Source organism: Mus musculus, chromosome 2 (genome assembly GCF_000001635.26).
Source record: "Mus musculus strain C57BL/6J chromosome 2, GRCm38.p6 C57BL/6J".
NCBI classification, from domain to species: Eukaryota; Metazoa; Chordata; class Mammalia; order Rodentia; family Muridae; genus Mus; species Mus musculus.
This window is the reverse complement of record NC_000068.7, coordinates 133,307,225-133,321,261: the sequence shown is the minus strand read 5'-3', so window position 1 is coordinate 133,321,261 and position 14,037 is coordinate 133,307,225.

The window sequence follows — 14,037 nt, the reverse complement described above, 5'->3', positions numbered from 1 at the left end:
TAATCTGCTATGCTTACAGACAGGAGCTTAGCATAACTGTCTGCTGAGAAGCTTCATCCAGCAGCTGATGAAAACAGATACAGATACCCATAGCCAAATATTAGGTGACATTTGGGGAGACATGTAGAAAGTTGGGGGAAAGGCTGAGGGAGCCAGAGGAGTGAAGGACAATACAAGAAGACTAACAGAGTCAACTAAACTAGGCCCACGAGGGATCACAGAGACCGAAACACCAATCAAAGAACATGCATGGGCTGGACCTAGGCCCCTTACACATTTGTAGCAGAACTGCAGAGAGATCTTCACGTGGTTCTCCTAACAAATTAGAGCAGGTCTGTTTCTGATTCTGTTGCCTGCCTTTGGATCCCCTTCCCCTAGCTGAACTGTCTTCTCTGGCCTCAGTGGGAGAAGATGGCATAGTTCTGCTGTGACTTGGTGTGCCAGGGCAGGTTGTTACCCATGAGGGGTTTCCCTTTCTGAGGGGGACTGTGACGAGGTCAGCTCAGAGCCATTAGAAAATTCCACTGGATCCCTCCCCTCCTAGAAGAGACAGGTCAGAGAGCATGTAGGCCAGAAGGGAGAGGCTGAGTAAACCCTTGCTACCTCATTCCCTAAAGATCAATCAGTTTAAAGGGTGCACTGTTCCACCAGTCATATTGTGCCTAGTTGCTGAAGTTCTATTCTGCCCTTGGAAACCATATAAAAACTCACTGAACGGAACTCCGGGGGTCACCACCTCTCCTTTGGGTCTGGGATGACTCCAGTGCACTGGAACAATAAATTCTTTTTGCTTTTTGCATTGATTCTCAGCTCCTCCCTGGTAAGCTAAGGTTCTCCAGAGTCTTACAAGGGGAGGAGATGGGGGTGGAGGAGGGTTGTGAGGGTAGAATTGAGAAGAGAGGAGGAGGTGGGACTGCAACCAGGATGTAAAGTGAAGAAAGAAAGAAAGAAAGAAAGAAAGAAAGAAAGAAAGAAAGAAAGAAAGAAAGAAAGAGAAAGAGAGAGAGACAGGGAGAGAGAGAGAAAGGGAGAGAGAAAGAGAGGGAGGAAGACAGAAAGGGAGAGAGGGAGAGAGGGAGGAAGAAATAAAGAAAGAAAGAAAGAAAGAAAGAAAGAAAGAAAGAAAGAAAGAAAGAAAGAAAGAGAGAAAGAGAGAAAAAGAAAGAGAGTAACAAATACTTTGAATATCAGCACTGTGGAGGCAGAGCTCTGTGAGTACAAGGACAGCCTGGTCTACATAGCAAGTTCTAGGCCAGCAAGTCTACATAGTAAGACCTTGTCTCAAACAAACAAACCAACACTAATCAAGAAAGGCATTTTCTTCGACATTGTAATTAATCTGGATATTTTAAATGTACTATTTCATATGTTTAGAGTAAATTCACATCCACATCTTTTAGAGATGATTGAACGATTAAGCAATGTTTCTTAAAGATAAGCACAGTCGTCCACCTTACAACTCCAAGCTGGGAGTTGCCTAACAAAGATGGCTATATGTAAAAGACTTACATAAAAATTCTTTGTGAGATTCCAAGTGATTGAGTGAGCAGCAACAGGAATATCAATAAACTCTACCAAGTGGATACATGCCTAGAATCTGAACACTTGGAAGGTTGAGACACAATCATAGGTTCAAAGCCTGGCTAGGCCACATAATGAGTTTAAGGCCAGCCTAGACTACATAATCTCTCTTTACACACACACACACACACACACACACACACACACACACACACACACACCACTACCACCACCACCACCACCACCACCACAAATGTATACAGGATGGTAAATTCATATAGTGGAATATTTCATAATTGTAGAAAGAACTGTCTTGTAAGCATAATTTTAAATGAATGAAGCCAAACTCAAAGGAACAGATTTCTACATTGCACTATTCATAGAAAGTTTAAGACTAGGTAAAATGTATGTGTGGAAATGGAAGTTAGAACAGTATGTTTGGGGACTGGGTGAATACTGACTTAGAAGGGGCAGACTGGACCTTTGCGGGTTTTTAATACTGCTTCCCACCTCAGTCTGACTGTAGATACATAGGCACATGTGTGAGCAAAGTCGCACAAGTTAGAGACTAAATTGGTGCATAATATACACCTTGACTTTATTTTAAAGGCAAATGATGATCTCACATGAATTTGGAAATTAGATATGAATTAGTTTCCATGTCCATACCTTGCTAAATCTAAATTGTTTTTTTTTTTAGATATTTTCTTTATTTACATTTCAAATGCAATCCTGAAAGTTCCCTATACCCTCCCCCCACCCTGCTCCCCTACCCACCCACTCCCACTTCTTGGCCCTGGTGTTCCCCTGTACTGGGGCATATAAAGTTTGCAAGACCAAGGGGCCTCTCTTCCCAATGATGGCCAACTAGGCCATCTTCTGCTACATATGCAGCTAGAGACATGAGCTCTGGGGGTACTGGTTAGTTCATATTGTTGTTCCACCTATAGGGTTGCAGACCCTTCAGCTCCTTGGGTACTTTCTCTAGCTCCTTCATTGGGGGCCCTGTGTTCCATCCAATAGATGACTGTGAGCATCCACTTCTGTATTTGCCAGGCACTGGCATAGCCTCACTCGAGACAGCTATATCAGGGTCCGGGATGTATCTGGAGGATATCATCCTTAGTGAGGTAACCCAATCACAAAAGAAGTCACTTGATATGCACTCACTGATAAGTGGATATTAGCCCAGAAACTTAGAATACCCAAGATATAATTTGCAAAACACAAGAAAATCAAGAAGGAAGACCAAAATGTGGGTACTTCATTCCTCCTTAGAATAGGGAACAAAACACCCATGGAAGGAGTTACAGAGACAAACTTTGGAGCTAAGACAAAATGATGGATCATCCAGAGACTACCTCACCTGGGGATCCATCTCATAATCAGCCAAGTATAAATTGTTAAGCTGATAAGTTGCAGTGTGTAACAGTACAAAGCACTATAACTAGCCAACAAGGGGTTAAGCTTCTTCGTGGAGCGTGGTATCTGCTAAAAGTTTCAGTTACTTAGATGTCTCATCAAGCAGCACTCAGAGACACATATCAACAAGGCCAAGCCATTCTGATGCACTGACTGGCTAACGATCCATCAGTGGCTGTGTCTATGCCAGCCTGTCTACAGATTGACAAGATAGTGTTAATGCCACTGCAAGGGAAATAGAAACAAAGGCAGGTGCTGATCCACTACAACAATGAGAGTCTATTCTCTCCTGGGCACCTGAGAACACCGCTGAACTTTGCCATTGTTCAGAAGCAGAAACTTTGCGGTTTCTCTCATCCTTAGCTCTTTGTCATGTGACCACACTATTTCCTTACCAGCTGACCCTTCCCTGTGCTCCTTGCCAAGGGAGTCCTTCAAGCCTATAAATCATGTCATCTAGATTGACCAACCAGAGGTCACCCTTCATCTCCTCCTCCCCACTCCCACTCGGAGCTGTTGGTCCTTATCATTAAGTTTTAAAGTGTTGGTATTGTTTTTATTTGTTTGGGGGTTTGGGTTTTTTATATATATTATACATAATGAAAGAGAAGGAAAGAACAATCTAAGTCTAGGTGCAAGCTGTACAAAAGATCGTTTGTTAAAAGGCAAAGGTTAGCAGGACAAATAGCCCTGGGGTTTAGGGGAAAGCCTGTCTGATTCAGAGAATCAACAGGGAAAAGCCAAGCACAGGTAAATCACTTGCTCTGCAGGGAGGACTACTTACTATGTGGGAGGAGTGGAAACAACCACTCTCTGGGAAGCCTTCTGTACCGCCCAGCCATCAGGTGCAAAAACTGTCCTGGTGGCAGAGCAATGTTCAGGTGATAAAAAACGGCTGTCTCAGGCATTGATTTAGGGTCCTGGAGACCAAATACCCTTAGATACTTTACCAAATTTTCAAAGTTCTTTTGTCTTTTACCAAATAACTTCTTATGCTGCTCTTGCATCAAAATGGAAAAGAAAACCAATCTCTGGGGGTTACCCAGACATTTCTTCCAGTACAACAACAAGTCACAGCGTTACTCTAACACCCCCAGTCTCTGCTCCCCACCCCCCAAACCTCATCCTTTGGATAACAAGATGGGCTTAGTTAATTTTACTTTCCTTTATAGCTATTGTGTTTAATATAGTGAAAAGAATTGTACAAAAATTTTTTTAAAAAGTATATAACACATCTATGCCAAGCTGGTTTACTCAAACTGGGAGAAGTCTTTCCAACAAAATTTTTGTGTAGAAGGAAGGAGAGATTTATCCAGAGATTTATACAGTCAGTGGTCCCATCTTGCATTAGCCTTTGGTCCTAGGTAAAGTAATTGTTCAAATCTTAGTGGGACTCAGAATACCTGGGCATATATATCTACCAGGCATCAAGATCTAGAATTTTGAGTCAGTAGACCTGGCATTAGCCATGGAAATGGCTTTCTGTAAAATTTTCTGGGTAAATCAGATGCAGAGGCCAGACTATACAGTGAGGCCTCTAGATGTTGGCCCATCCCACCTGTGCCAAACTGCTGTTTCAGTCCTATTTTTGTGTCGTCTCACAGCTTAGAAAATAAGATGGAAACTTAAGCTAGGAGAAGTGTGAGCCCTTCCCCAGTGTTCCTGGAGCTAAGCCAAAGGAATCGTCTCACCTGCTGCCAGATCAAGGGTCAAAGGTCACTTAGGCTGCCTTCTGACCTGGTCAAGGCCAACCCCACCTCATCCACCCAACCTGTGCTTTAGAAACTCACAGACTGAGCAGGTGCAAGAAATGCAAACATTTTGCACTTAACCAGGGAAACTGAGGACATACCCGACCCCAGCAATTCCACCAGGGCATGATGTGCCTCTCACAAGCACCCAAGTGTTGAACAGAAGCAAAGATGAAGGAGCACCACCACCATATTTAGAACACTCTATCTTCCAACAGTTCAACTTTGCACTGCACTGCGCACACACACACATACACAGTACCAAGTGGGTTTACCCAAGATAGGAATGTGCTGTTATTTCAAGGGAAACCCAAATCAGTAGGAGCCCCCTGCCCCCCTCCCCCCGACCAGGAACGGAGCAGAATGCAGTGGCTTCCTTGACTTATTTTCTGCTCAGGCTCTCACACTTGTCCTGTGAAAGTTGCTGCAGCAGCCTTCCCCAGTGAAAGGACTTCAGAAATAGGAGCAGTGCTCAGGGAAAGACGAGGGAAGTGTTGATGTGCTGACCTGCAGGGTGCAAAAGCCTACTGACAGATGGGATGAAAAAAATAAAATAAGATAAAGGTGTAGAGAGGATTAAATACAAAGGGATTTTCTAAGCAGTAAAGACAATAATGAGTCCCTCTGGAAAGGGCCTGTGTGTATTAACAAGTGTCATTTGATTCATCCAAGATCACAAACACACAAAGTTTCTCTCTCTCTCTCTCTCTCTCTCTCTCTCTCTCTCTCTGTGTGTGTGTGTGTGTGTGTGTGTGTGTGTATGTGTGTATGTATGTATGTGTATGTGTGTGTGTGTGTGTGTGTGTGTGTGTGTGTGTGTGTGTGTGTGTGTAGGGGGCATTCAAAATGTGCAGCACATATTTGGGTCACTAGAGGAGATGATCCTTACTCTATCAGTCAAGCATAGGCACAGCCAACCCACTCCTGGGCCTCTCGAGGTTGTATTCTTGAAAGCCTAAAAGAGTTAAGCTGATTTCAACATCCACTCTTATCCCTGGGATCTGGAAGGCAATTACAGCCATCTTTCATGAGCAGACTATCCCACAAACATTACTTGATGTTATTATCCCAGAGAGTTGGGCCAACTTCGGGTGCAAAACTAGCCTGTTTGTCAGTTTCCCCCTCCTCTTGGCTGTTGTGAAAGAAGTGGCATCAGGAGGCAGAGCTCAGAGAATTTGAGTCGATTGTGGCGTTGACTTGTCAAAGGGAGAAGGAGAGAAGACTGCAGGCACCAGGGGTCTAGGAAAGGAGAGCAAGCAGCTGAGGAAAATGGACGTACCCACTTTGGGAAAGGTATTTCTGGAATCCCCTGAACTCAGTTACACATTGAAGCTGACGTGGGTACTTCAGAGATTCTTTGATTCATTCATTCTGTCATAGGCTTCCAGGCCTCACTCTCTCTTTTATACTACATTGAAATAGAGCAATAGAAAATACACAAACAAAATGGAAATTTGCACCATGACCCTAAGGAAACATACAATGGCCATTGAAAGACGCCAAAGGAGCACATAGCCTATTATGAGTACAAATGGAGCACTAGCCTATTATGAGTACACCGTGTGCCTTCCCGATGACTTACTCAATGGTCTCTGAATCACTCCCATAAAGAATAAGCAAACATACCTTTCTCTTTTTAGACTCAGACTGCCAGGCCAAAAAAACGGATGTGAGCATCTGAAGCTACTAACAGGTACCTAGTCTTCATTAAAATGGTGGTGGACACAACGGCACAGAGCTGGGCACCAGTCTGGTCTGCCTCTCTCTTCCCATTTTGTTTTGGTTTTGGTTTTGAAGTTGGGGTTTGTTATGTAGCCCTGACCTAGAACTCACGGTGTAGATGAAGCTGGCCTCAAACTTCTCGTTGTTTTCCTGCTCTTCCCTTTCAGGTGCTAGGATTCATAGGTAAGTGTACACTTCCATACACACAACAAACAAGCCAAACTACACAGTTCCTTTCTTTTCCCTGCTTCCTTCTTCTTCCCTCTCTCCCTTCTTCCCTCCATCCCTCTTTCTCTTTCTTTAGTTCCATCTATCCCCCCTCTCCCCTCCCCACCGTGTGTGTGTGTGTGTGTGTGTGTGTGTGTGTGTGTGATACTCAGGAATTAGGTCTAAGCTCTCCCTGTTTGCTTAGCAAGTACTTCTACCTTTGAGCAGCACTGCCTTGTATTCCCTCTTCTTATCTAAACATGAAGAAGCTTCAGTGAGCCTTATGGAATGTACCATTGTAGATCCTTGAAGACTCAATAGAACATAGTCAAGGAAAGAATAAGAAGAATTAATGATGTATCCTTGATGCAAAAATACCATACAAAGTAAAAAAGATGGCAAACAAAACCATGCCCATGTAATTCATTTGTGTACAGGATGAATGCCCTTCATTGAGAAGCTGACATAATAGACATGATAGATAAACTCTATCTCAATCAGATAGTAGTGCCAATATCCTTTGATCTAGGTAAGTGTAAAAGTATTTCTCTTCTGCTTAAAAGTTCAATGGGAGGAGAGGTCCTTGGTCCTATGAAGGCTCAATAGATGCCCCAGTGTAGGGAAATCGAGGGCAGGGAGGTGGGAGTGGGTGAGTGGGTGGGTGGAGACACACCATCATAGAAGCATGGGGAGGGAGATGGTATAGGGGGTTTCCAGCAGCAGGGGAAACTGGAAAAGGGGATAACAATGAAATGTAAATAAATGAAAATATAAAAACAGTTCAGATTTATGTGTGTGCATATACAAGTCTAAGGCAGGAAAATCTATGAAGATATGAAATCTACCTTATTTATATGAAGTAAGGTGTGGATTTCTTTCAAAGATAGGAGACTGTGGATCAAACAAACAAACAAAATAACAATAACAAATAAAAAAAAACCAAACCCTTGTTATGCAGGTGTAGTAACACGCTCTTGTAATTCCAGCCCCTGCGATCAGGAAGGTCCTGAGTTTGAGAGCAGTCTGGTCTATACAGTAAGACTCTGTCTCAAGAAAGAAAGGGCTAGGGATATATCTCAATGGTGGCACACTTTTCTAGCACACTTGAGACACTGAGTTCATTCCCCAGAAAGGAGGGGGGGGGAGAAAAAAGAAAAACCATTTTGTTGATTGAAAGATACTTTTTAACAGGACATCAGAGATTCCATATGATTCAATCCCACATGTATGCATGATTGCCATTATTAGGCAAAGTTTACCTCCAAGCTACCCCAAAAACAGTTGTCTTGGGTCCTGGGGCTGGTACTCTACACACTATTTCTCTGTTGCTATGAGTTATCTATCTGTAAGGATGGTCAGTAAGATGCACTAGAGGGAGACTTAAGACAAGAAGAGAAGGAAGTCCTGCCTCTCTGTTGGCATGAGGTTCATTGGCATCCCCCATTGATACTTCTTCACCTAACAGTAGATTAGGAACTATCCTGGTTTGGGCTTCTATTGCTTCGATGAAATGACATGACCAAAAGCAAATTAGAGAAGAATGGGATAATCTGGCTTATATTTCCATACCATAGTCCATCACTCAAGAAAGTCAGGACAGGAACCTGGAGTGAGGAACTGATCCAAGGCCATAGAGAAGTGCTGCTTACTGACTTGCTCCCCTTAGCTTGTTCAGCCTCCTTTCTTATAGAACCCAGTACCACCATCCCAGGGATGGTACCACCCATAATAGACTGGGCCCTCCCCAATCAAACACCAATTAAGAAAATGCCCTACAGCTGGATCTCATGGAAACACATTCTCAATTGAGGTTCCCTCTGTTCAGATGACTCTAGCTTGTATCAAGTTGACATAAAACTACCTAACACAGGAACCCATCCTTCACTTCTGTTTTGAGAGTTTATTTTTGTCCCACACACGAAAACTCGTCTCAGGTTTCCTTAGGTCCAGCTCTACAGGATCTCTCTTCTAATCTTCTCCTGACCCAGGTCCTTCCTTTGTTCTCATATCCCAAGAGAATGGTTGCTATAAAAGCTTTTTATTTCTCTAACAAATTCTAAGTCTAATTTCTGCTTAACAAGTTCCATATACTAAAATTGTCTTCGTCAAATAACATGAGTGTCCCTTGCCTTCCTGGCTGACTCCTTACTGATATGTTATGTGTGCATATTTAAAATGTAGACTTTATGCATGTTCATACTATCCATGCAGAAAGGAAACAGAATAATACAAAAGTCGAAAATGAAAATGACTGTACACATGTTGACAGAGTCAGACAAGGCAGACCATTGGAAATGTATAGAGTGTATTTCACCAAGCCTATCTGCCCCTAAGGCCACTGAAAATGTATCCCAGTGGCAAGAAAGAAAAGAAAAGAAAAACAGGTGTTGTTTTTATAGAAATACAGTTAAAAATCATTAGGCTGTCACACTGCCAAATCAGAAAGACTTTGTTGGTAAATAGTGAACAAATCATGGGTCTACAGTTTTCTCTGAGTTATTTGTGGGGGAAGGGCATATCTGCTGATTGATAAATTGCAGTATCTCACCCATGGTTTACACATTGCCCAGATTTGACATCAGTGGCTTTCTGGGGTGTTCACCCATAGTAATGGAATTGATATTCGCAGCATTATGCTTGTCAGCCCTTGGTAGACAGTTATCTACCCTTCCTTCATCATGTGGGGAGATTCACCTGTTTTGCAGTTGCCCATGCTGGCTTATTCTCAACCCCTCAGGAGTGTTGCCAAGATCTTCAAATTTTCACAACACAAGGAATCTTTGGTGTGGTCAGTCTTCCTGTTGCTAATTTTAATACAAAGGGAATACAGTAAGAAAGAGAAGGTTTCCTAGATGTCCAAGAAGAATGTGTAGTTCCTATCCAGCAGCTATATTGACCTCAAATCTATTTCAAGAAAATATTCTATACTACACATGTCACATTGAATACATGAGCATTTTTCTAATCAAAATATTTGCCATTTCTCCCTACAGAATTTGGGATGCACAGTGAGCATGGTGTATAGAGACAGATATGCCCTCTCCCATTTTTTGTGCTTATACACAGTGTCAATATCCTTTACCAAATATAAAAGCAATATTAAAGTTCAATGGTGTTTTGAATTAGTGTACACAAAATATCTAATATCCAGGCATCTATTAATAGTTATCAGCAATGTAAACTTTTTGAATCAGCTAAATATCTTATCATGCCTAAACCAGTCAGGAAAGTGACTTTGCAGTCATCCCAGCATATTGGGGAACTCTGGGTCTAGATTCAGAGCTCTAAGGACTTGCTAATTCTAGTAAAAGTTCTCAGCTCACCCTACAGGACACACAAGGACCCCACAGTTCCCAGATAATGAACAAGACTGGAGGGTTAAACTGCCTCACTTCCTTGCCCTTGTGCTGAGAAGTGCAGATGGTCCCAGCAGGAGCAGACCCTGCTGCCCAGTGTCAAAACACACTCAATAAAACTCTGGCTTTCTTGTCTCATGTCACAACTTCCTTCCTAGAATCACTTCAGAAATGAAGATTTAGTCCCAAGTTCTTGCTTTGAAGTCTCCTCTGGGAAACTCAAGCGAAGACAGACACACCAGGGGTTCCCTGGTGTGAGCACTGCCACTCTCTTCTTTACTGTCTAGTCTTCTCCATGGCTGAGATCAAGCCAACCATCCTCTCTCCTGCAGAGATGGTTTCTAGACGTCCACAAGTCCACCTTATGTTTTTCATAAAGGCAATTAACTTTCAAGCATATTTAACATCTAAAGGATACATATAGTAAACTTGACAAGAACATACTCCCCAGCTGTCCTGAGTCACAAACATAGAAAAGGAGTCCTAGCTAAGGAAAATGGCCATGGAAAAGATGGAAACCTGATACCACCTCTTTCATAAAATCAGCCATCAGAAACTGTATGTGGTGTGTACATTTCACTTAAATAATTGTAGCTATTGACTAGACTCTGACCTACTCTTTTATCTCAAAATTACAGAATAAATATCCAGGCAGAGTTCAGGTCCTTTGTAACCAGTTTCATCACAACTGCTGTAAAAAGAGAGATGGCAAGCACTCACAATCTCTGTCTGGTGCCCCGTAGCTTTTACTGATACTGAAAAACATTCTCTCCAAAAGCTATGGATTTAACATGTCACTTTGTGTCACCTCCAAATATAACTAAGAGTGCTGAGATCCCCGGTGCTTCCTTGACAGATGACAGTTAACATCTGTGTCTCACAGAGCTGATTTAAAACTCTATCTGCAGGGATCATTCTTATCTGTGTGGCTAAGCTAACGCTCCACCTAGGGCGAATCTGACAATGTGTTGCCTGGCTGCTGGGATAAATGGTGAGACATGATGTGTAGACCTTGCCATCCCGAATGCTACCCAAAATATACTAACAGCAGACTATCACTGGCTGTGGGGCTACGCCTGTGATTGTTAAGATCTGGGTCTCCCTTCATTTCAGATATTCTGGCCTCCAATTACTACAGGAACTCGGGTCATGGCCCTTCTGATTACATTGTAGTCTTGAGTCCCACAAGAACCACTCATGTGCCTTTTGATAAATCTATGCTTCCCTCTATCCTCCTGATTCTTGATGTAAAAAGAAATGAAATGTCACCCATCTACCCATCTGGGTTATTTTTTTTTAAAGGGAAAAAAGGAAAATACAAGAAATTTCTGTCTAGGGCACAAAGATATTCTGGTGTGGTAGTTGCAGATAGAATAAGTAAGACATGGTATGGGAGGCTCTTCACCAAAGATGGCATCTAAGAAAAAAGAAAAGAGGCACGGGGTAGAGGTAGAGAGGGAAGGAAGAAAAGAATAAAAATTCACATACAGTTTTTAATGGACAAGAGAGAAGAGACTGGACAGGAAAATGTATATGTGTGTTGTGCACACTCACAAAAGTGTGTGCACACAAATGAGGCCAGTGTGGCTAGCAGGTGTTTCTTTGTCACTCCCTATCTTGATTTTAGAGAGAGGGTCCTTTACTGAACTCGGAGCTGCTGATTTGTCTAAACTGAGTGTCCAAAGAGCTGCTGGAAGCTGCCTGTCTCCACTCCTCCCCCTCGGCCTGGGCCTTACAGCCATGGGAGGCTGTGGCCAGCTTTGATCTGGGTGCCAGGGATTCAAACTCATGCCCTCGTGCTTTTATAGCAAGCAGTTTAGCAGCTGAGCCATCTCCCTAACTCCTGAAGGGAATATTTTTTAAAATTTGTTCTACAAATAGGAAATAACCAAAAAAAATGTTAAAAACTCACAGAGAGCAATAAATATAGTACTGCAGCCTGAAACGACGACAAGAAACCATTAGCAATGTCATATTATACTATGCAAATGACACTGAGGTCTGCTAGTTCTCACTAGGTGTCCTTGCTCATCCTAAATGTTTATAGGATGGCACAAATGGAATCCGAAATGTCCACTGAAGATATCTTCAAACCTATTTATTTACTGGTGTCTTCCTGTCGATCTTTAACCTGAATTGATTATGAAGGCAACCAATGAGCATTCAGTTAAGAATAAACTAGCAAGTTCCGAGCCCTTTTTCTCTGTAAAGTTTTCAGACACAGCCACAGAACCTTCCATATTGCCAGGACTGGTTCCAGGCTTCCTTCTTGTGAGAGGCTCTACCTGTGCTTTGACTTTGACTTTGACTTCTCTTAAGTCCTTCACAGTATTCCAATTTGTGAATCTGTGATCCTGGGTCCGGGATTCTACTCTCAACTCTGTCCTGAGAACATGAACTCATCTTGAAATGTCTCCCCAGAAGCTTCCTCATGACATAATTCTGGGTCTTTCTTATGAGGATAAGATTTGTTTTAGACCCCACAGATGGCCACAAATCAAGGCCTGATGCTCTCCCCACCCTCAGACGACCTTCATTTGACCACAACTGCTGCCTTTCAATCAAGCCTAGCACTTGTTAATTACTACCTTGCTTTCCTCTGTGTGTGTACGTGTTTGTATGTGCATATAAAATTAATGTTGATTAATCTTGAAATTTAAAGCCAATAATAACAATGTATCTTATCTCTCTAAAGCTCTCCATTCATCCATGAAATCCATCCTTCGAGTTAGTCATAGGCACAAACTATTTATATTGAAAATCATTCCCCTAGGTTTTTTATGTCTATAGAACTCCAGCAGTACCAAGCTTTTAAGTGCCTCTTTCAGTCTACCCACTTACATTTGGGGACTACTCCTAGACCACCCAACCAACCACCACATGGGCCATTGATAAGTACATAAACTTGTTTCTGTAACAAGTCACTAGAAATCTCAGGTTAAACAGAGTCATAAGAACTTACTGTAACTTTTGATGCATTTTCAAATGAGAGCATGGGTTTCCAAAGAAGACATTCAACAAACTTCTCATTGACTGGGAGTTCACTAGGCTAGTCTCTCATGACACACACTTATGGAACTCTGTTTGAGTCAGTTAGTAGGTTGCCTTTTTAATCGTTCATTGGGCTACTGTACAGACACAGTTCAAGCCATGAAACAAGCTGAATTGGAATGGGATGGCAATAAATTGGCAGAGTAGAAGGAAGTCACTTAGCATAGGAGCAAATCAAATAGAATTAAGTGGTTAGGAACGCCTTATAATGCTGGTGGTTTGCCCAAAATACACAGCAGAACCCAACTGAAGCTTCCTTTCAGCCCTCAAATTAGATTGGCTACATCATTCTGGCTGTTCCCCATTGTCACTGCTTCCTAACTAACTGAACAGGGAAATGTTTAGCAAATATGTGGCAAGAGACCCAGCATCTCCAGGGATGCCTCTTAGGAGCTCCAAGGGCAGAAACTGCTCACATCAAAAGGCTTCGGAGTTTCTCTTTCAGAGAAGCATTCACAATAACCGCCCCCTTCCTCCTTGTTTCACCAGATTAGTCCCAACCTTTCCAGGTGTTGGATTCCTACTCAGGATTCTCTCAACAGCTAAAGGAAAACCCCTTCTTCCAAACCAACATATATTGTCTCTGCAGAACCTTGTGCTTCCCAGGCTAGCCCTTGTCCTTGGATTCTGTTTGTTTGTTTTTGCTTTTGCTTTTGTTTTTGAACACAATGGCTCCATTACTGATTCCTAATTAAGGCCAAGTTCTGGAAAACTTACATTATGAGCTCTGTGTACCTCTAGCCAGTCCTCTGACTTGTCTAGGACCCAGCTGTTTCTTCCAGGCTGGTTCCAGTGACAACTGACTCTACTCTTGCAGATCCTAGATGGCAGAAAGTCAGAGAATAGAGAACTTGTCTCACTCTAGCTAGGTTAACTGGAGTGAGGTTCATAGGAGTCAGCATCCAGGATGCTGGCACAAACCAAGACAGTTTGTTTCTAATGCCTTGAAAGTAGGTACAGGCTGGAGAGATTGCTCAGCAGTTAAGAGCACTGAGTGCTCTTCCAGA